Here is a 22,402-nt window from a genome sequence, read left to right on the forward strand (position 1 = left end):
TTTAGAAGCCACAAAAAATGGGTTTCATATTTTTTTCTATTTTTAATATTGAGTGTGTGCCTTCAGTGACCTACGACTTTGATTAAATTTGGTGGTCGCATCGATACCTTAGAAAACGGCCCGTGACCGCGGAAAAGAAAGTGAGCGAGACTCGAACCGGCCAGTTCTTGATCGGCGGTTTTCGGGCGGAAAGAAACCGAATTTCGAGCCGCATATTCTGTTCTGGGTAGTTGAGCTCTCATATGTCACGTACAACTAAAAACCTCGGCGAGCATAAATACCCTGTCAGTGTCCCTTTAAGCGTTCCCCAATTTTTTTTTCCTCCAAATTTAGCGAAAAATTGAATTGGTGTATAGGTCACGTGACGCCAGGTCACATGATATCAATTTCCCTGTTTAATTTAGCGGGAAGAACGACTTCAGGTCACGTGATATAATTTTTCCAGCCAAACCTAGGGGGGAAACATAACTGGTGCCTAGGTCACGTCACGTCAACCTTCCCGTTAACTTTAGCGGGGAAATTGAATTGGTCTGTAGGTCTCATTACGTTTACGGAACTGCTCATAGACGCTGTTTCCACAAGCCAGAGCCGTGTATACAGAGAGTTTGGTCAATGGGAGGCGCGGGCAGAGCCAGGGCGTGCACGAGACCCGGAAAGAAGGCCTGGCACCACTGATCTGTGCCTGGCACGCTCTCTTGACCAACCAGAAGCCGAAAAGAATTCCCTAGCGGTGGTAGCGGGAAAAAGTTCTGATCAAAAGTCTATGTTCGTGTATGGTTTTAATAAGCGCGTAAGAGTGAAGTGTAGTAACTCTTTGTGGTTGAAAATAGGGTGCACGTGATGTTTCGATCATGATCATGCATAAAGATGTAAGAAACGAATGCGCCGCTCGAACTCTGTTCTGCTCGGACAGAGTGTGACCGCTCGGATGGCAGGTTCCCGACCCTCGGCGCTTGGCAAGGATTATGTCGATCGTTCCGGTAGTCGCACTCTTCCACCATCATTTTGGATGAGCCTGATTGAAACATCACGTGTACCATATTTTCAGTCACCAAGAGCTACTCCGATGCGCTTATCAGGTTTGTTTCTCGCGACCACCGCCAGGGTATTATTTCCGGCTTCTGGTTGGTCACATTCGAATTTCAGAAGACGCCCTGCAGCACGCCCAGCCCGCTTTTGGCCAATGGCGCCTCCTCATTTGTCTCTTGTACTTCCCAACGAATGACCAAACTCTCTATATATACGTCTCTGCCACAAGCGACTCCCCCCCCCCCCCCCCCCCCCCCCCCACCCACCCAAACCTCACCACGGTTCGACTCCCGTCGTTCGAAGCGCCACTGTTTTGGAGGCCGCTGGATATGGCGTGCGTAATGCCGTGTGGTAAGGACCTGTGAAGCAATATCGTTGAGATCGTCGTCATCTCACTCCTTTATCCCAATTTCGTAAACCATGAGGACACGATGGATCGCTCATGGCAGGAGCGCGGCTAGGTAGAGATAAGTGTCCATATCGGTGCGGGGGAAAGAACCGTGCAGAAGAGGAGCCGGCTGGGCGTAAAGCGTGTCTTTTCCATCTCCAGAGAGCGAGCCGGACTAGTGGCACCCACCATGTTTTTGATTGACAGGGTGCTCAAGCTGCTCGGTTACAAGGTCGACCGCAAGCTGGGAGACATCAAGGCCCGCTTTCGCGAAGACCGCCACCCGGCCGCCACCGGCGCCAACCCCTGGAGCTCCACCACGGAGGTGCTGAACTCCCTGCGTCACCGAAAACTTGGCCGGCTCGTCTGCAAGCTGGGCACGCAGGGAATCCTCGCCACGCGCTCGAGACTGGACTGTTGGAAGTCAGCAGCCCATGGCGTTCGAGCGAAGATTACCGCCGCGAAAACGCTGCAAGCCTCAGGCGTGTTTCACATGCAGCGATTTTGGCATTAGAGCGGCGCGATTTCTGCCGCCACGGCGCTCGTGCCGCTCAACCGCTGGTGCTGGCCATAGCGCCGCGACGGCAGAAATCGCGCCGCTCTTGGGCCAAAATCGCTGCATGTGAAACACGCTTAACGCTCTTCACCCTTTCAACCGCAGCATCAACCCCTCACCCTCGTCCACAAGCCCATTTAAACCAACATCACCATTTCTATTAAAAATTCATGTCTGCAATACTGTCTCATCATCGTTGGACGCGGCGCCGCGGCCCTTCACGGTATGGGCGACTTGCCAAAGTTCTGCGGCGACGCGGACCTCCTGAGCCGAAATAAATCACTACCACTATCACTATCCCTATTTAGTGCGAATTTATATTTTGACTCGCCTTCCTGCCTTTAGTGAAATTATTCGACGCACATTTTGTTTGAAAACAGCATCGTGGGCATTTGTTCTACATTTTTCGCGCTTCGAAAAGATGAACCTCCAAATTTAAAAAAACTTCTTCCTTGCCAAAGGACTGTGTGTTCCGGCGAGAGGCAGGGGAGCACATTTCGCGCTGCACCTAAGTTCCGTGGACCGACGATAATGATGGTAATGATAATTCGTTTTTTTTTTTTCTTTCTTTCTTAATGTATTGTTTGGTTTGGTTGCGAACGCCACCAGGCGCCCCATAGTAACAGCATGTAGAGGGCGAGTGCAATTCCCTGAGGAGTACAGCCAGCGCGCGAAAAATCTAGGAGGCCATGATGCAACAATTTGGACTGGTATTTCAGCCACTAGATGGCACTGATTTTATGCTCCCTCTCGGCGAAAAATTAACATTGTTCGACTGTTCTTATTTGCTTTTATCATTTACTAAAGCATACAGATTTTGTAATACCAGCGTTTGCAATTTTAACGAAACGTCGTGTTTTCATTGGTCACATGTCGTCCTCGCATCCGGAACAATGCTCTTCCCTTCGTCGGAGATGACCTCGGTGTGTGGAGCTCGTGTTGCAGAAAATCGGTGGTGTGGCAGAAAAGCCGGCGTCGGTGGCGTGACGCGAAAATCTTGATTGGTCGATACATAGGGTCATGGCGTCACATCTCGCTTGGAATTTCAAACAACCCTCAGCCTTTACGTGAAACGTGACGTAAAGGGTGGAATGAAAGTGCTTAAAAAAATAACTTGTAATGCGAATTAAAGGTCGCCGTATGTCTCAAATGATTTCACTTTATAAAGTAATTCATTTGCCTTAAATACTTTCGAGCTTTCCACTTCTGTCCGCTTCCTCCTTTCCTGTGTCCTGTCCACTTTTACCTTGCCCCAACTTAGCTCCCCTCGCAGCTTAGGAAAGGGGGAGCGCTAAGAGGATTATCTTCCCTGCAGAAAACCGAGGTTGTACGTAGGCCTTTAAAGAAAAAATCGGAGGCGGGATTCGAACCCACGTCCCTTCGGGTGCGACCCTGGCACGGTACTGAATAGGCCCTGTCAGCCGCACTTCTTGCTCCCTGGCAGGAAGAGCATGAGAAGCGCATGAGAGGGCGATGCGAACGGGGACCGATCACGCTATCACGTTCCACTCTTAAAGGCGAAGCTTAAAGGGACACTGACACCCCCCAAAATTTTTTTTTAATTTTTTGCCAGGCGCTTCATTATGGTGTCGGAAGACTACCCAATCAATATTTTGCAACAGAGTAGCGTATTTTTTTAATAAAACCAAAAGACGCAACTGCTCGAAATCGAAACCGAAACCCGACGGAGGTCGGAGAAGTGGAGAGAAGAGAGTGTGTGGCGGAAGTCACGTGGCTACACCCGACCGTGTGTTTTTTTTTTTTTTCTCCTTCCCGGTAGCAGACGACATGCGGCGTATGGGAACTGGTCGCCGTGGGATTCTTTTGCAGTTATGTATGTTCCGCTCGTTGTTCTGTACTCCAAGATGAGTTGTTTTGTACATTGAGAAGTTGGAGATGAGTAGTGAGTGCCCGTGGTGAATTTCCATGATCGGCTCCGAAAAGAATACACCCAAGATGTTGCGTGAAGAGCTGGCTCACATGTCCCGCGCCCGAAACAGAAGTGGCATTGTGCGACAGAGTTTCCGAAAGATCAACGGGATCGGGACCAATGGCTGGCTGCAATTCCTGTAGACCATTTACGGGCACCTCGGAAAGCGGACGCTACCTGATTTATATGCTCCTTGCATTTTGTGGAAAGTGATTACATTGAGTTCGCAGGTGTCAAAAAGGAGATCTCATACCATTTAATTCAGCGACGTGTCGTCCACAACATTTGTTTCTTATATTGTTTTTTTTGTTTCTTCGGTGATAATTGTAAAAAAAAAAAAAAAAAGAAATGTAAACATCAAAGAATATTTGAAAAAAAAAAAAAAAAGTTTGACGGGGGATCGAGCCTGGTCCTACTGCGTGTGATGGGGACGTCTTCCCCATTGCGCTACTGGGGCACATCGAAACTGGGGTATCTCTTTCCTTAGTAATAATTCAACCGATAAACTGTAAGTGGGAAAGTTTGCTGCCGAGTTTCCTCTAGCAAAAGCACTCCCGGGTCGAAGTCGGGATGCACCACGCATTGGCGACATTCTCACCTAGTAAAGAAATCGTACGCGTGCATATTCAAGTCGAAGTAGACACGTCGCGCTTGACGTTTGCGCGAGCGATGTCTTCAGCCACAAGAAGGGAGCGACGGCTCGGCGACGTCTTCGTGCAAATCGGCTTGGTGGTCGGGCGTGTCGTACGGGATGAATACTAATTCTTTTGACCAGTCCCAAATTTCTCTTTTAAAGGCAGACAAAATTCGCCGGTACCGCGAACGACAGTTCTGAAATAGAGGTCCCACGCCCGTCGTCCGCTGCCATCGCCGTCCCTGCGAGTCCCACGATACGCGAAACGACGCACGCACAGAATGCTTCCGGTTGTCTGTGAAACTTTTTTTTCAATCAGCGTATTTGCAGCTTTTTAGAAGCCACAAAAAATGGGTTTCATATTTTTTTCTATTTTTAATATTGAGTGTGTGCTTTCAGTGACCCACGACTTTGATTAAATTTGGTGGTCGCATCGATACCTTAGAAAACGGCCCGTGACCGCGGAAAAGAGAGTGAGCGAGACTCGAACCGGCCAGTTCTTGATCGGCGGTTTTCGGGCGGAAAGAAACCGAATTTCGAGCCGCAAATTCTGTTCTGGGTAGTTGAGCTCTCATATGTCACGTACAACTAAAAACCTCGGCGAGCATAAATACCCTGTCAGTGTCCCTTTAAAGAGCCCAAGTTTTATTGCGCAGCTCTTAGGCGCCCGTTCCCGGCTTGAGCGGCGTCGGCGTCGCCGTCGCCGTCGCCGTAACCGCGAGTAACCCTCGTAACCCTCGTGAGGGTTACGAGGGTTACGAGGGTTAATCTCACGAGGGTTACCCTCACGAGGGCTACGAGGGTTACTAACCCTCATAACCCTCACGAGGGTTACGAGGGTTATGAGAGTTACCCTCACGAGGGTCACGAGGGTTATTTAATAGGGAAATCGGTCGTGCATCGTTATGATCTAGGGATTTCTCGGATGCTTAGAGCCCGCAGAGTGAGTTATCGCCACACTTAGGCAATCTCAGAAACCTCCTCAGGGCACCTTTAAGACTTTTTTTGCGTGAATCATCGATGCCAATCTTATCCTGCTGTTTTTTTTTTTTTTTTATAAAATTTCTGTTGATAAAATGCAGATTGGAGAAATACCTTGTAGGGGAGCGGGAGGCTGCTCATCGGATGCGAGATGCCCACACTGTGGGGTTTTGACTTGCGAAGGGCGAAAATTTGGATGGCGGCCGGTGTGGACGGTCGTGTTTCCGGAGCTCTGTCGAGTGGAGTCCTTTCCAGCGATTTCGGATCCAACTTGGACACGGATTTGGTTCCGAGGTAGCCCAGAGAGACCGGCGACACCAAATATTGGGAACGCTCGCCCAGCGAGTGAGTACTTTTGCTGTTATAAACGTTCTTTGCCGAAGCCGGAGAAGCAGGAGCTAAGCTTAACGAGCTAGGCCTAACGGCTTGCAGGCTCGCCGTCATGGCAGAGCCACAGCCACCCCAACCCAAGCAAACGCTCGCGACCGCTGAAGCCCAGCCCGTGGCTAGCCCGCACGACTACCCGACGTATTCTAACGATACGGATCAGCATGCCGACCAGAGAGGCAGCACCGACGCGGCCGCTTCAATGCAGCCGCCGTCCACGCAACCAACGAGACCGCCGAGCCGCGCTGCCGCCCGCTGCAAATCGGCTGCTAGGACTCTAGCACTGCCCTACTCGGATTCAAAACGCCCTCGTAGACCCAGCGCAAGCAGCACAGGCACCAATTTGACGGACAGGTCCGAACTCCTGGCAACCGACACGATGGAAACAGAGGACGAACCGCAGTCGCAGGATAGCGCTGGTGTCGAATCCTTAGATGTGGTGGCGACCGACTACCTCGACGCGACACAAGACGCGGCGGAAGACTGCAGTTGGCAGGACGTATACTACAAAAGAGGCAAACTGCGCTATGGCAGGTCTCGCTGCAACGAAACAACTCCCGATACGAACATGACGGCAGAAATTCATCGCGAGGAAAACGATAGATTCGTAGTCGTTTTCCGTTCAGCCGAAAGATACAACCTAGCCACGCTACCGTTGGAAAATCTAGTGAAAGCGTTCTACGGAGCGTTGGGCCTAGACAGACGAAACTGCGAAGATGAACAGAAGCTGCTCATCCGGACTGGTAGCACGACCAACACAGTGTCGGTTATTACCAAGACCAGAGCCCAAGTTCCCGGTCTGCTCAAGATAAAGGCAATCAGAGCCCCAGACAGAGAAGTGTCGGTTATAGCCCACGAGCTACCGCCAAGCAATACGACGAGAGGCGTTATCAGAGGCATTAACCCTACATACAGCCCGGAACAGCTCATGAGCGAACTCGATTGCAAGTCGCACGAAATACTCTTCGCCCGAAAGCTTGGTAACAACGGTCTAGCGCTGGTCACCTTCCAAGGCAATAGACCGCCATACACTGTGCTCTATATGGACCGCATAACAAGAGTCGCCCCGTACAGACCGAAGACAGTTGTGTGCAGACGCTGCCATGGTCTAGGACATAAAGAAAACGTCTGCACGCGCCGACAGAGATGCCCAGATTGCGGATGCATTCTCAAAGAAAACCATATCTGCGAGCGCACATACTGCGTAAATTGCCGGTCGCTGACTCATATTGCCACCGACCCAAAATGTCCTACAAAGCTACAAACAGACCAAAAGTTACAGAGTCGTAACCAGCCAAGGAGAAGCCGGAACAGAAGCAGAACCAACCAAAGAGGCACACCCCTCCAAGCAGGAAGAAGGCAACCACCACCCCAGGTTACCTTAGACGACTATCCGCCTCTAACTTCGTCCTCCAACAGGTTCGCCGCTCTTACCCCGCCCGCACAGCCTCGCAGCAGAAGCCGAAGCAGGAGCGCCGCAGGAAAAGAGGTGCACAGGCAAGACAAACCCCAACGAGGCAGGAGCCGTTCCAGAACCCAAGCCATACAGCGGGAAAGATCAGTGTCCAGCGGAAGGAGGGAACCCGGTGCCCACATCACACCTCCACCTAAAGGCTTCTACACAAGCAGCGAACTCGAAGTCCGCAGCTGGAAGGAAGAACTTAAAGTCATGGAAGAAAGAAACAGAGCCAATGACAAACACCTTGCAAAACTACTGGCTGAGGTCGAAACACAATGCAAGAAATATGATGAAGAAAGGAAGCAAACTGAGGCTCGACGAGCCATCCTCCTTAAGCGCATACAAGAAGCGGATTTAGCAGCCAAGGCAAACTGCCAGAAGGAACAGCAAAACCAAAAAGCACCAACCGCCTCCACCAACAGACCCCAACCAGAAACCAACGCCCAACCGTCTGCGGTACCGCCAACGCCGGCCCTGCAAAAAAACCCTTGCCTAAGCAACCCCTTGTCTCAGATTATGCATCTTTGCAGCAAGACTTAAAAGAAATGGAACAGCGGCTACAACAGCAGCAACACGCTCAACAGCAAGAGATGCAACAAAGACTCCATAACTTCGAGCAATTGATCATCCACGCCTTTCCAGAGCGTTTCACCAAGGTTTCCATTACCTCACCTGCGATCTCCATTCTTAAGAACAACCATGGACCAGAGATCCACTAAGGACAAACTAGGTGGCAAACCACTTCGTATACTACAGTGGAATTGCCGCAGTCTAGCCCAAAGGAAAGCAGAACTTATCCAACGAATAAAGGATTACGCCTTTGACGTTTTGCTCCTGCAAGAAACCCGCACCGATGACATAAAACTCCCTGGACTAGAAGCACACTATACACCGAGCATCAAACATACGGCAGTGAAGAAGAAGCAAAAAGAAGAATCCGGCAGCCATCAAGTTCAAGCCCAAGCAGGAATATACATCGATCGAAAATTGCCCCACGTCAAGATAGACACTGACCGATGGTGCAACGACACGCAAGAAATAATTGCAGTGAGAGTTGCCCTAGAAAGCACTCCGAAAAGACTGCTCCTGGTGTCGGCATACATACCACCTGCAAAGGCGTACGATCTCTCCTGGATTGATACGCTCCGGCGCGAATACCCCATGGACATCATAATTATGGGGGGAGACTTGAACACGCACATCGAACCCTGGAACGACCAGCCCATTGACGCCAGGACAAAAGACCTCTTTGAAATACTAGACCAAACGGACCTTAGCATTGTCAATGATACGAGCAAAGCAACGAGATATGGCACGACGTCTAAACAAAAGGACAGCGTCATCGACATCACTCTCATGAATACCATAGCAGCTAACAAAGCAGAATGGTCGATCCTAGAACAAACATGGGGCAGTGATCACTTTCCTATAATTGTGGAGCTCGACATCGACGACAAGAAAAAAAACACTCAAAGACAAAGTAGAACTGTAATCTGGGACAGGTATAGAGAAGCTCTCGAGAAACTCGAGTCTCCATTAACCCCAACCAACATTACCTCCACTCTCACCAACGCGGCAGAGATGGCAGTCGACGCGAGGATGATCAACGAGGCAACCCCCAGCCCCGATATGCACCTCCTATCCTTGTGGGACAAGCGCAACACAGCACTTGACCGTTATCGCAAAAACAAACGGAAGATATATCTCAATAGAGTAAACCGGCTCACCAGACAAGCCGGAAAATATGCCCAGCACCTCTGCCTCTCCAAATGGATGGAACATTGTGAATCGTTCGACAGGACCACATCCTTGGGACACATGTGGCGCACCTTCAACTCCATGTACGGTAAACGCAAGGCACCCAACCCCGTCCCAGTCATTGCACTCATCTCGAATGAAACCACCGCCAAAATTCTGGATCAGCTAGGAGAAGTTTTTTTTCCCCAACCACCCAGCAAGCCCAACCCAGAGATCTATGCTCCAGAGAACGTACCGACATTTGATGGCATAGAATCCTGGGACCAACCACTTACAGAGTGGGAGCTCCATGCAGCAATTCACCAGAGCAGAACAAAGAGCGCCCCTGGCCCAGACGGCGTCACCGCTTCTATGCTCCGCAATGCACCAACCAACATCAAACAGGCGATATTAGGATGGTTCAACCAGATTTGGACCACTGGCAAATTGCCCGATGAGTGGAAACTTTCGTGGGTAACCCCTATACCTAAACCGGGGAAGCCTCCAACTAAACCATGCAATGTACGACCCATTTCACTCACCTCCATAATGGGAAAACTCGTGGAAAGGATGGTCCTTGCAAGAATTCAATGGAACGCTGAACGGCTAAACGTCTTCCACCCGACACAAACCGGCTTCCGGAAGAATCTTGGCACACACGACAGCCTAGCAATGATCTTCAAAGATGTGGCCAGCCTGCACGAATCCAGCCCTCACCTCAGGGTACTAGTGTCGATTGACATTAAGAAGGCTTTCGACACGGTACCCCACGACTCCATTATCAAAGCCATGGAAGAAGCTGGACTCACGGGGAGGCAACTCAACTTTGTGAAATCCTTTCTTGACAACCGGAGATACCTAATCAGAGCTGGGTATGGAAAAGATAGCCAAGACGGCCCAACTAAGGAAAACAACATCGGAGTCCCCCAGGGAGCTGTGCTATCACCAACTCTATTCAACATCGTGATGGCACCGCTGCTCTGGGAGCTGCACAAGATTCCACAACTAAAGGCTACGGCTTACGCCGATGACATCACAATCTGGACTCACATAGGAACAGAAGATATACAGAAACGCACACTCCAAAGAGGCCTAGATACCATAGACAGGTATCTACAAAGAGTGGGCATGCAACCATCCTCGGAGAAAACTAAATATACCACCTTCGGAAAAGGCCACGAGAACAAAGACCTCGGTCTCACTTATGCTGGGAACGCATTACAATGCGAGCCCTTTGTGAAAATCCTCGGCATAAACTTTGGCTACAAACGCTCGTTGGCAACGGAATGGGTCAAAGAATCGACAAAGAAATGGAGGCAGGGGTTGCAGCTTGTCCGACGTATCGCAAGCAGACTTGGCGGTGCTGGGGAAAAATCGGCCAAGACTCTGGTGACCGCAGTCCTGATGGCTAAGGTCACGTACGCGGCCCGTTTCTACAAACTCAGGAGCGAACACTTCAACAAGTTTGACACCCTATACAACGAGGCACGAAGAGCCATTCTTGGCCTACCGAGAACGACTAGGCTTAACGAACTTAGGAAATGTGTTTTTCTACCGAGCGTGCAAGACTCTCTCAGGCAGCAAAGGGAAATGCAAGTCGCAAGACTGGAGCATACGGTAGAAGGCAGAGCAATAGCCAAATACCTCGGCGTTCAAATCCAAGCTAAGAACCCCATGCCACGAGCCAAACCGCCTTGGGAGCTAATAGACATTGCCCAAAAGCCGCTACCCAGGAACATGAACGCAGAGAAACATCAAAAACGTAGAGAGCACCATGCCCGACTCCACCTTGCAGAAGTGTCACAATTGAACCACGAAGACAACCAAGTTGTCTATGTGGACGCAGCTACCAATGCAACGGCAGCATCCGCGGCGGTGGTATTTGTTCGCGAAGCACAAGACGCCCCACTTACGGTTCGTAGGGTCTACACGAAACTCACATCGCCACAAGCCACTGAAGAAGCAGCGATACTCCTGGCCCTGCAAACATATGAGAACCTAGCTACCAGCAACAGCCACACTCACAACCACCTGACCATCTACACTGACTCGCAAGAGGCAATCAGAAGTCTCGTCAAACACCACACCACGACGACGAGCCCCACAATCGCGGCTATATTCCAATCGGCATTACGGATACACCGGGAACACGGCACGAAAACCAGCGTACGGTGGGTACCCGGACACGCTGGAATACAGGGCAACGAGGCAGCCCATCGAGCTGCCAGGGAGGTACTACAGACAGCAGCACTCCCAGATGGCCACGCTAAGACGGCAAGGAACCTGATACCAGGGACGGAGCCCATCGAGGAAGCATACGATCCCAAGGAAGAAATACGCAAGATTCGCGCCCAGGTTCGGAAACAGATTCTGAACACCTGGACGGCGGAACCGTACCCGATCCCTGAAAAGATATTCAAACGGCACCAGACCGTTCTACTCAGAAGAGTGCGTACCGGAGGAGCAATCACACCCCACCAGACGTACATCTTCGAGCTGAACCGCAAGAGAAAGACGGACCCATACTTTGTTCCGACAGACCCGCGCTGCCACATATGTAAACACCCCGACAAGCTCCCGAAACTTCAGCACTTGATTTGGGAATGCGAAGCTCTCCGAGAGACTCGCCAAACAGTCTGGGCCACACTCCTTCCAGATGAAGTGCCCAGCAGCGTACGGGAATGGACCCACCCCATCGGTGACGCAGAACGCCGCACAAGAATTCTGGGCTCTCTGTTGGAATTCATCACCAGTGGAGGACTAAGCAACTCACTTTAGAGTCACCACAGCCTTGAACCCCTCCTCCCCCCCCCCCCCCCCCCCTTCATACTCTCACTTCGACACCCATACATACTCCATCCAAGAAAGATGCCCCACCGAAGCAGTGACCGCATCACGACGCTTTCTTAATCGAAGCAGTCCTTTTCTTGTTCTCAATAAACGTTGTCTGAATCTGAATCTGACTTGCGAAGCATCGTCCATCGAAAACATCGTGAGCACTTCAAGCATGACGGCAGCCGCCGTAACTATTGCTTTCGCAACGTGCGTGAGAGAGCCGTATATCTGGAGAGTTTGGTCATTCATTGGGTAAGAATAAGGCGAAAATAAGGGCACGTCATTGGGCGAAATTGTTCCAATGACCTTGGGCGCGATGATTGACAGCTCTTGTGACAGACCACTAGCCACAAATATTACCCTAGCGGAGGCAATGAGCTTAGCACAATACCCTCCAATCACAATTTTTAGGTAATTATGTATTCAAGTATTTAATTTCAGCACGCTTGAGTTGAAATTTGCGACTCTTCGTAGCTGAAAGGGTAACGCGCGTCACGTTGACGTCACAGCTACATTCAGACTGGTCTCCAGCCGCGGCAACGACCGAGTGGATGTTTGAAACCGTGGCTACGACTCCGTGGGAATTTTGACCCTAACCCCGAACGCGCACCACATGTTCGCACTTTCGCCTCATGTTCATGAAAACGTTTCTTCTCAATGTAACCTTTTCTGGCTCAGTAAATGCACTAAGCACCCTGATTCTCCCTATTTCCACCAATCTCTCACAAGTATCCATTTTCTGTACGTTCAGCCTCATCTAGAAAGAAAAATAGGCTTTCGCCGCGGTGGGCGGCTCCTTCAAGGTCATCTCGGCTTTACTTCGCGGGATTATCACGGGGGGAATATGCGACGCTGACGGCGGCGACGCTTTCGCCGGCGCCGCTCTGCCCCGGCTCCCGCTGGCTCCTCCCATTGACCAAACTCTCTCAATATACGGTTCTGTCCCGTGATTAGTGTTTAATCGGAATTGAATGTGAATGTTTCATGTGAATTGAGCATAGAGAAACGTACGTATGAATCGAAATAGCTTTGCCGGAAGGCCCTAGTAAGACAAGTTGGGTTCACAATGAACATGGCAAGCAAAGCGATGACTTCCTTATTTATTTGAATGTATAGACGCTTTGCAGCAGCTCTGCATGGACGCCGCCATAACTGACCTTCAGTTTTTGTTTCCTCTTATTCCGTTTATTTCACTTCATCATTACCATAGCAGGCCAGGTTATTGCCATTTTAAGTGTTACTGTGTCCTTTTTTAAAGAATCAGCCTTTGTAGAGGATCGTCAACTACCGTTTCAAATGCTCGGCATCTCGGTAAGACAAGAGAAGGTCAGCAATGGCGGCTGTAATTTGGCGCGTGTGTAAAGCGTCTATAGCTTGATGTTTTATTTTCCGGCACCGCCCATTAAGATAAAGGTTCCAGATATAATAAAAACCAAATGAGGCTTTCCAAGCCCATCAAACCCACAGAGAGATGCTCTGACACGTCAGCCGTTTCTCCGAGCACACCAGTGCAAAGCAGTGAAGCTTGACGCGCGAGCGCTGGAGCCTGGTACGAAGCGATGAAGCTTCACGGCCAAACCTTGGCGCGAGAAAACCCGAAAACATTAACTGTATTGTTCGCACCTTCTAAAAACTCAAATGCTTCAAGCTGTAAAAGTCTGGTGCGAATCGAATAGAATATGAACACTATTCGCGAATCATTTCAAGTGTCGAATTTCTGCACGTCTTTGGTCGGAACGTGTCTGCCCAAGAGTACGATATATTAAGGTTTGACATTAAGCTTGCAATTAAATCCAAGGCTCGTAAGTCCTAGCGGCCGTGCATGAAAAAATGTTAGCTTTCTACTGTCGGGTAAGTCGTTTCCAGTTACGCGTCACCACAGTTACCGCTCTGCTCGTAACAGGTTCGGATATCGCCGCCTAATTTTTTTTTTTTTTTTGTATAGTCTAGAGTGATTTTAACTTTCTTTGTTGGTGCAAGCACGTGTAATTCCCAGCTTCTATGCACAATGAAAAATAAAACAAAACTGCGTAGGTAGAACGTGCACTACGCATAGTGAGGAAAACAGCAGCGCCCCTCGCGAGTTTCTCACCACTCTCGTACAGCTGTTTCAGGACTGAAAAGTAGTTCCCGTGCACAGCTTTGATGGGCGCTCTAGATGCTCAAGCGCGCGTGCGCCCATAGTTTGATCACTGACTTTGACTGCATAGCCGCACAATGTTGTCCGCAAGTACTCGTATAGTGTGACAACTGTGGTTGAGCGTAACATAAGTGTGACCGACAAGGGTGTAACGCTCCCGTAGACACTAACTAATCGATGAGATTGGAAACGTCCAATAGAACAATATCGGACCGGTACGTTAGCTTGTGACCTTTGTGAATGTCGAAGTTCACTGGTGCCTGTACAGAGCGCGACACAAGGCTCGTTCGATTTACCTGCGCCTCCTGCGCTGGTGCAGAAAAGTGTAGTGCGGCGTACTTCCTGTATGTCTATTGAAATACGACCGAAACTACACTGCCCTAAACCACTGCACCGGTACAAGCACTGATCTCAATGACAATTGCTGGATCGCGCTTCCCGCTCCCGCAAGTGAAGCCACCGGACGGAACCTGGCTGGGATACGATTTGCGGTTTCGCCAGCGTTTTGCTGCGGTTTTCCAGCGTGCTGTAAACACGCTTTCTACTCGTTCGTCGTCATTCGCCGAAGAAGTTTTTTTAAGACTTTTTTTAAGTTGAGACTTGCCGTTGTGAACACGTGGGCATTCTGGCGTTGTGGCCTGACCAATGCCGTGAAGAAATTTGTGTATACATTCTACATAAAGTCTTGGTCTATGGATGCCTGTCTCTATCTGTCCTGGCATTTCACATGGAAGATAAAACAAAAGATGTGTATCTAATATATTGCCGCGCGCCAAGTAGGCAGCGCGGCCGTAGCCTAATGGTTATCGCGCTTGCCTCCCACGCGAGGGGCCAGGGTTCAATTCCTGGCCGCGACTATGCATTTTTGTTAACACTGTAATGTGATGTTCTGGTGAAATCGAGAACCGTCTAGCTGATTCGAGGTTAGAATGTTCCACGCGCCGAACCTTCTACGCCGAACGATCCAGAAACCCACGAGGGTACATAAGGGATTCCGCAAAGCGAGCGGAGTCAGCCTCGCCTCTGCGCTCGATCCTGCGGTTTCGCCGATATCGACGCCCGCGACGCTCTGCTGTTTTCTTTTGTACCCTTTTATTTTTGGCACAAGTTCGCCACATTAAACGTTTATTTCTTCTTGTTCATTTTCTGTTTTCTTTTGGTCACCACCCGTGACATTTTGGTGGAGGTGCGGGGTAACCGCATGCCCGTGCAGCGCTCCCCCCCGAGTTCTCGCAGTGCAAGTCCGAACACAAGCCCCCAAGAACCCAATGAAGACCAGACCGAGATCCGATTAAGTCGCCGGAACCTTGGCCTACCCCCGGAATCAGGACCTTTGCCACCCAGGACCAGGCAAACCAAAAGGACGACGATGGCCAACCAGTCGGAGACCCCGGCCGCTCCAGCCGTCGTTTATCTGCCCGTCGCACCACGGACGGCTGCTCCATTTCACGGCGAGCAATACGAAGACGTCGAAGACTGGATTGACCAGTATGAACGCGTTGCCCGCCACAATTACTGGACCGACGAGCAGCGCCTGCACAACGTCTATTTTTCGCTTGAGGGTACCGCCAAGCACTGGTACGAGAATCATGAGTCCTCTTTGACGTCGTGGGACATTTTCAAGACCGACCTCAAGGCTACGTTCAGCAACCACCACCGCCGAGAGAGAGCCGAGGACCTACTACGAACCAGAACCCAGGGCCCCAACGAGAGCGTCACCGGCTTCGTAGAAGACGTTCTGCGCCTGAGTGCCCGCGCCGACCCTCGGGCTACCGAAGAGAAGAAACTACGAATTCTCATGCGCGGGGTGAGAGACGACATTTTCGGAGGCCTCGTCCGCAACCCGCCGGCAACCGTCGACGCCTTCGTCCCCGAGGCAACAAACATCGAGCGCGCCCTCCAAGCGCGCGCTTCCCACTACCAGCGGCATCCAAGCGTCACTGCAACCGCTCTGCTTAGCGGCGAAAACGCTCCTGGTACGGACATCCGCGAAATCATCCGGGAGGTCGTCCGGGAGGAAATCCGCCGGTTGCTGCCAGCTGCAAACCGACCAGCGACGCTCTCCATCGCCGAGGTTGTGCGGGAAGAGGCTCAGAGAGCCATCCAACCAGAGGCTCCCGTCGCCGTGGCAGCCACCGAGGAGCCCACGCTGACTTACGCCGCAGTGGCCCGACGGCCACCGCCTCCTCCTCGAGCCTATGTTGCGCCGCCCCGACGTCACTCTCCTGCGCCGCAGCACGACCGACGCCGTGAGGACCAGCTCCAGTACGCCAGTCAGGAGCCCCGTGCACCCCGGAAGACCGATGTGTGGCGAACGCCCGACCGACGCCCTCTGTGCTTCCACTGCGGGGAAGCAGACCACACCTACCGCCGATGCCCATACCGTCGACTCGGGCTGCGCGGGTTCCACCCGAACGACCCGCGACCCCGTTATGGCGAACGGCCTCGGGAAATCGACGAGTACCTGCGACGACCCCAGTCCCCCGAGCCTGCGTCCCGCCGAGAGTTCCGATCGCCTTCACCACGACGTCCAGCTTCGCCGATGCACCGACCCCGACGTGAAAGCCTGTCGCCCCTCGCTCCACGCCGGGGAAACTAGGCGCGGCAACCCCTGGAGGTGGAGTTGCCGAAGACGACCGACGCCAAGATCCTCCACGAACGTCGGAGGGCCCCCACTCGAACGCTACCGGAGACCGAAACGACGCTCCTGAAACGGTGTCCAACAACCTAAACGCCATCATCGACGGCCACGACGCATCGGCACTGGTGGACACCGGAGCAGACTACTCAGTCTTGAGTGGGAGGCTCTCCCGCCACCTTCGAAAAGTCACGACGCCGTGGGATGGACCGCAGATACGAACCGCCGGAGGACACCTCATCACGCCTGTTGGAAGGTGCACCGCTCGCGTCGAAATTCACGGCGAGACGTGTCCTGTGAAATTCGTCATTCTACAAGACTGTTCCAGAGACGTCATTCTCGGCATGGACTTTTTGTGTGAATACGGCGCCGTCATCGACCTTGGAGAAAACAGATTGACGCTGCGGACACCTGTTCCGCCTTCAGAGAAACTCCAAACTGCGTCAGCCGCCGTCCGAGTCGCTGCCGACCACGTGAATCTGCCGCCGCGATCAAGTGTTGTCGTACCCGTCGTGACCGATGCAGCTACCCGTAGCGAAGTTCTTCTGGAAGGTAACCTCCAGTTGCTCCTGGGAAGAGGAATAGGCGTCGCACGAGGAGTAGCTGAACTTCAGGATGGCCGCACTGTGGTCCTCGTGACGAACTTCCGGAATGAAACGCAACACCTCACAAAAGGTGCAGCCGTTGGCCACGTCGAGGATCTCCGAAACTCCGCCGAAATCGCCGCCATTACTGATGAATCCTCGCCACCTCAGCAAGACGGTACGTCGCCAGCGCAACTCGACATCGACCCTAAGCTTCCGGACCCGAAACGACGGCAGCTGATTAACCTCCTCGCCGAATACCGTGACTGCTTTGCGACGTCGTCGAAGGTACGCCAAACAGCCGTTGCGAAGCACCGCATCATTACCGAGGACGACGCGCGCCCTGTGCATAGATCACCGTACAGAGTCTCCGTTAAAGAAAGGGAGGTGATCCAGGAGCAAGTTCAAGAGATGCTGAACGACGACATAATCCAGCCATCAAGCAGTCCGTGGGCCTCTCCAGTCGTACTGGTTAAGAAGAAGGACGGAACGCTTCGGTTCTGCGTGGACTACCGGCAGCTGAACGCGGTGACGAAGAAAGACGTCTACCCACTCCCCCGAATCGACGACACGTTAGACCGGCTGCGCCACTCTCGATACTTCTCATCGATGGACCTGAAGAGCGGCTACTGGCAGATCGAAGTCGACGAACGGGACCGAGAGAAGACAGCTTTCGTCACGCCAGATGGGCTGTACGAATTCAAGGTGATGCCCTTCGGACTGTGCACGGCTCCAGCAACTTTCCAGCGTGTTATGGACACCGTACTGGCAGGACTGAAGTGGCAGAGCTGTCTGGTCTACCTCGACGACGTCGTGGTGTTTTCCAGCGACTTCGAGGAGCACTTGCGACGACTCCGAGCTGTTCTTCAAGCCATACGGACCGCTGGACTCACCCTCAAACCGTCAAAGTGTCGGTTCGCCTATGACGAACTGAAGTTTCTAGGTCACGTGGTTAGCAACGAAGGCGTGCGCCCAGACCCTGAGAAGACTCGCGCCGTCGCGTCATTTCCAGCGCCGACAGAAAAAAAAGGCCGTGCGAAGATTCCTTGGACTTTGCGCCTACTATCGTCGCTTCGTTCGGGATTTCGCACGGATTTCCGCACCGCTCACAAACCTCACGAAGGACGCCGAGAGGTTCGAATGGGCCGAGGAACAGCAGCAGGCATTCGACGAGCTAAAGCGACGACTCCAGACGCCTCCGGTTCTTGGACATTTCGATCAGGATGCGGACACCGAGATTCACACTGACGCAAGTAACGCAGGACTTGGCGCGGTACTAGTTCAAGTACAAGAAGGCACCGAACGAGTCATCGCCTACGCAAGTCGGACACTGACCAAGGCAGAGAGAAATTACTCCACGACTGAGAAAGAATGCCTTGCGGTCGTCTGGGCAATCACGAAGTTTCGTCCGTACTTGTACGGAAGCCCGTTCCGCGTAGTCACGGACCACCACTCGCTCTGCTGGCTTGCGAACCTCAAGGACCCGTCAGGACGCCTCGCTCGATGGAGCCTCCGGCTACAAGAGTTCAACATGACTGTGGTTTACAAGTCAGGACGCAAGCACAGCGACGCTGACTGCCTGTCCAGGGCCCCTGTCGAAACACCTTCCGGCAGCAGCGACGACGATGATGACGAGTGCTTTCTAGGGGCAGTGAACACCGATGACATGGCACGACGTCAACGAGACGATCCAGAGCTGCGAGCCTTAATCGAGCACCTAGAAGGGCGCGGCGGTACCGTACCCCGTATTTTCTCACGAGCCGTGTCGACCTTCGCCATTCGACAAGGTGTACTCTACAAAGAGAACTTCGGGGACAACAACTCGCCGTGGCTGCTGGTAATCCCGACCGACCTTCGAGGGGAGATCTTTCAAGCATGTCACGACGACCCGACATCCGGACACCTTGGATACAGCCGGACACTGGCCCGTATTCGTGAAAAGTATTACTGGCCCAAGCTCCCCAAGACCGTCCACCTGTACACACGATCATGCCACGAGTGCCAGCGACGCAAGAAACCTCCGACGAGGCCGGCCGGACTCCTGCAGCCTATTTCTCCTCCAACTGCACCCTTCCAGCAGATCGGAATGGATCTACTTGGTCCTTTTCCGCCTTCGACGTCGGGGAACCGCTGGATCATCGTCGCCACAGATTATCTCACACGGTACGCCGAAACGAAAGCTCTTCCTTCGGGGACTGCTGTGGAAGCTGCCAAGTTTTTCATTGAGTCCATCGTCCTCCGGCACGGCGCTCCAGAAGTTCTGATTACAGATCGCGGATCATCGTTCATGGCACAACTGACCCAAGAAATCCTCCGACTCAGTCATACCAGCCATCGTCGTACAACTGCGTACCACCCGCAGACCAACGGGCTGACGGAGCGACTCAACAAGACAATCGCCGATATGATCTCTATGTACGTCGACGTAGAGCACAAGACGTGGGACGAGGTGCTGCCCTACGTCACGTTCGCCTACAATACGGCGGTTCAAGAGACCACTGGATTTACCCCTTTCCAGCTGGTACATGGTCGGAAGGTAACGACCATGCTGGACGCCATGCTGCCCCATGAGCCATCTGACAACGAGAGCGACGACGCCCAGGCGGTTGCTCAACGCGCCGAAGAAGTCCGCCAGCTCGCCCGACTCATGATCCAAGACCAGCAACGCGTCGACGCGGGCCGCTACAACCTTCGTAGGGACGTTCACTTCCAGCCCGGAGACAGGGTGTGGGTGTGGACGCCCATCCGTCGCCGCGGCCTCAGTGAGAAACTGCTGAAACGGTACTTTGGACCATACAAGGTACTTCGTCGCCTCGGCGAGCTGAACTACGAGGTGATGCCCGACGGAACAAGAACATCATCACGCCGCCCACCACGACCTGAAGTCGTCCACGTCGTGCGCCTGAAGCCGTACTACGCTCGATAGGACTGTGGATCTTATGTGTTTCAAGTGACTCTTTAGTTTGCCGTTCTTTTTATGTGCTTTGTTTTGTTTTGGGATGCATCGGGGCGATGCACTTTTTAAGGGGGGAGTAATGCCGCGCGCCAAGTAGGCAGCGCGGCCGTAGCCTAATGGTTATCGCGCTTGCCTCCCACGCGAGGGGCCAGGGTTCAATTCCTGGCCGCGACTATGCATTTTTGTTAACACTGTAATGTGATGTTCTGGTGAAATCGAGAACCGTCTAGCTGATTCGAGGTTAGAATGTTCCACGCGCCGAACCTTCTACGCCGAACGATCCAGAAACCCACGAGGGTACATAAGGGATTCCGCAAAGCGAGCGGAGTCAGTCTCGCCTCTGCGCTCGATCCTGCGGTTTCGCCGATATCGACGCCCGCGACGCTCTGCTGTTTTCTTTTGTACCCTTTTATTTTTGGCACAAGTTCGCCACATTAAAGGGCAACTCCGGCCAAAACTCAAAATGAAATAAATTACTGGCATCGCTGTAGTGACACAGAATATGACTCCGGCCAAAATATTACGTCCGTAGGACGCCGCATTCTCAACTAATGCCGATAACAAAAATGCGACCTGCCGCGAGCCGCTGCTCCTTAGCGGGCGGCCAGCGGGTTGCCGATTGCTAAAGCAACACTGGGCCGTGACGTCCGTACCGTTCTCTTTTTTTCATCCGGTGCGGGCGTTGCGCGGAGTGCGCTTCTTTGAGCCGCTACCGCCGCTACTTTGGCTCGTGATTGGCGTGTTTAGCCGTTGCTTTTATCTGTAGCCCGTGTAGCTTTGGATAGCCTTTTGTTTATTTGCTTGTGAGGACTTTAAGACTCGTTTTAGCGAGCAACTCGGTGCGCCCAAGACTGCCCAGCTGTTTCTCGAAAGATGCCGAGTGCAACTTGTAGCGCTGTGGGCTGCTCAAACAACAATCTGCGCAACGCGGAGGTGCTTTTTCACAAGTGTCCGACGGGCCAGAAATTGGAGAAGGTGTGGGTGAACGCGCTGTTCGACAAGTGGACCTTGGACTTCGGCTTTTACGCACCCGTGGAAAAAAGAACGAAAAGCAGTCGAGTTCAGCCCAGTACACGTGTGTTTGGGCGTCGCGGCCCGCGCCGGAGCCTCAAACCTTCGTGTCTGGGACTGACCCGCAGCGCGAAAGCGAGAGGGCCCCAGTACTGTACGTCACTGGCAGCGCGGCGTAAAGCAGCGCCGCTCCATCTACTGAGCCCAGATGACAATTTAGGCCTAGCGACGAGTACGGAAGACCACATACACGGCGACAGCCGCCGAGGACGGCACCGAACGAGTTCACTTGCTTTCCAGTCGCTAGCTTTTGCGTATACAAGTGACGAGTACGGCATAGCGCACGCACGGCGGTGGCCGCCGAGTACGGCACCGTACGAGTTCACGGGTTTTCCAGTCGCTAGCTTTTGGTTATACGCACTAACTCTTGCTACATATGGTCGATAACTACCACGTATACAGAATTAAAACAAAATCAGCTTACCTCCTATCTTTAGACGGCTAGCGCAACAGAGGTAGGTGGCGCTCGGCCTGCGTACTCGTTGAACGAGAACGATCGTGACGTCACGTTCACATAGCGGCTGATTTCCAGTGTTGCCGGGGCCTCAAGCGGCTAGTTTCGGTTTTGTTGGCCGCGCCCCAAAACAAAACTTTCAGGCGTCGATATCTTTAAAACTACGCACAATAACGAGAAAAAAATTGCACCTTGCAATTCAGGGACGCCTGACTGCACTAAAAACAGTCAAAATCCTAAAATCGAAAGTATGGACCGGAGTTGCCCTTTAAACGTTTATTTCTTCTTGTTCATTTTCTGTTTTCTTTTGGTCACCACCCGTGACAATATGGCGAGGTTAGCAAGTTGCGTACTAATTTAAAACAGCTTTCTTTTTTTTCTTCTTTTTTACTGCAGACGTGGTAATTGATGACCGAAGGAATGTAGATTTTACAACACGGTCTACTGATACTGGAAGCAGCAGGGAGTGAGCTGACCAGTATCAGCTGCATCGTTCCCATATTTGCGGCAGTGACTCGGTATTCATTAAAATTAGATCGTCTAAACATATATTAACATTTATTAAAATATCGGGGAATTTTTTTATTACTATTGTTTATGATCGGGTTTTTTCGACTAAATGT

This window comes from Ixodes scapularis, unplaced genomic scaffold, assembly GCF_016920785.2.
Source record: "Ixodes scapularis isolate PalLabHiFi unplaced genomic scaffold, ASM1692078v2 PGA_scaffold1__304_contigs__length_218370807, whole genome shotgun sequence".
In the NCBI taxonomy this organism is placed as follows: domain Eukaryota; kingdom Metazoa; phylum Arthropoda; class Arachnida; order Ixodida; family Ixodidae; genus Ixodes; species Ixodes scapularis.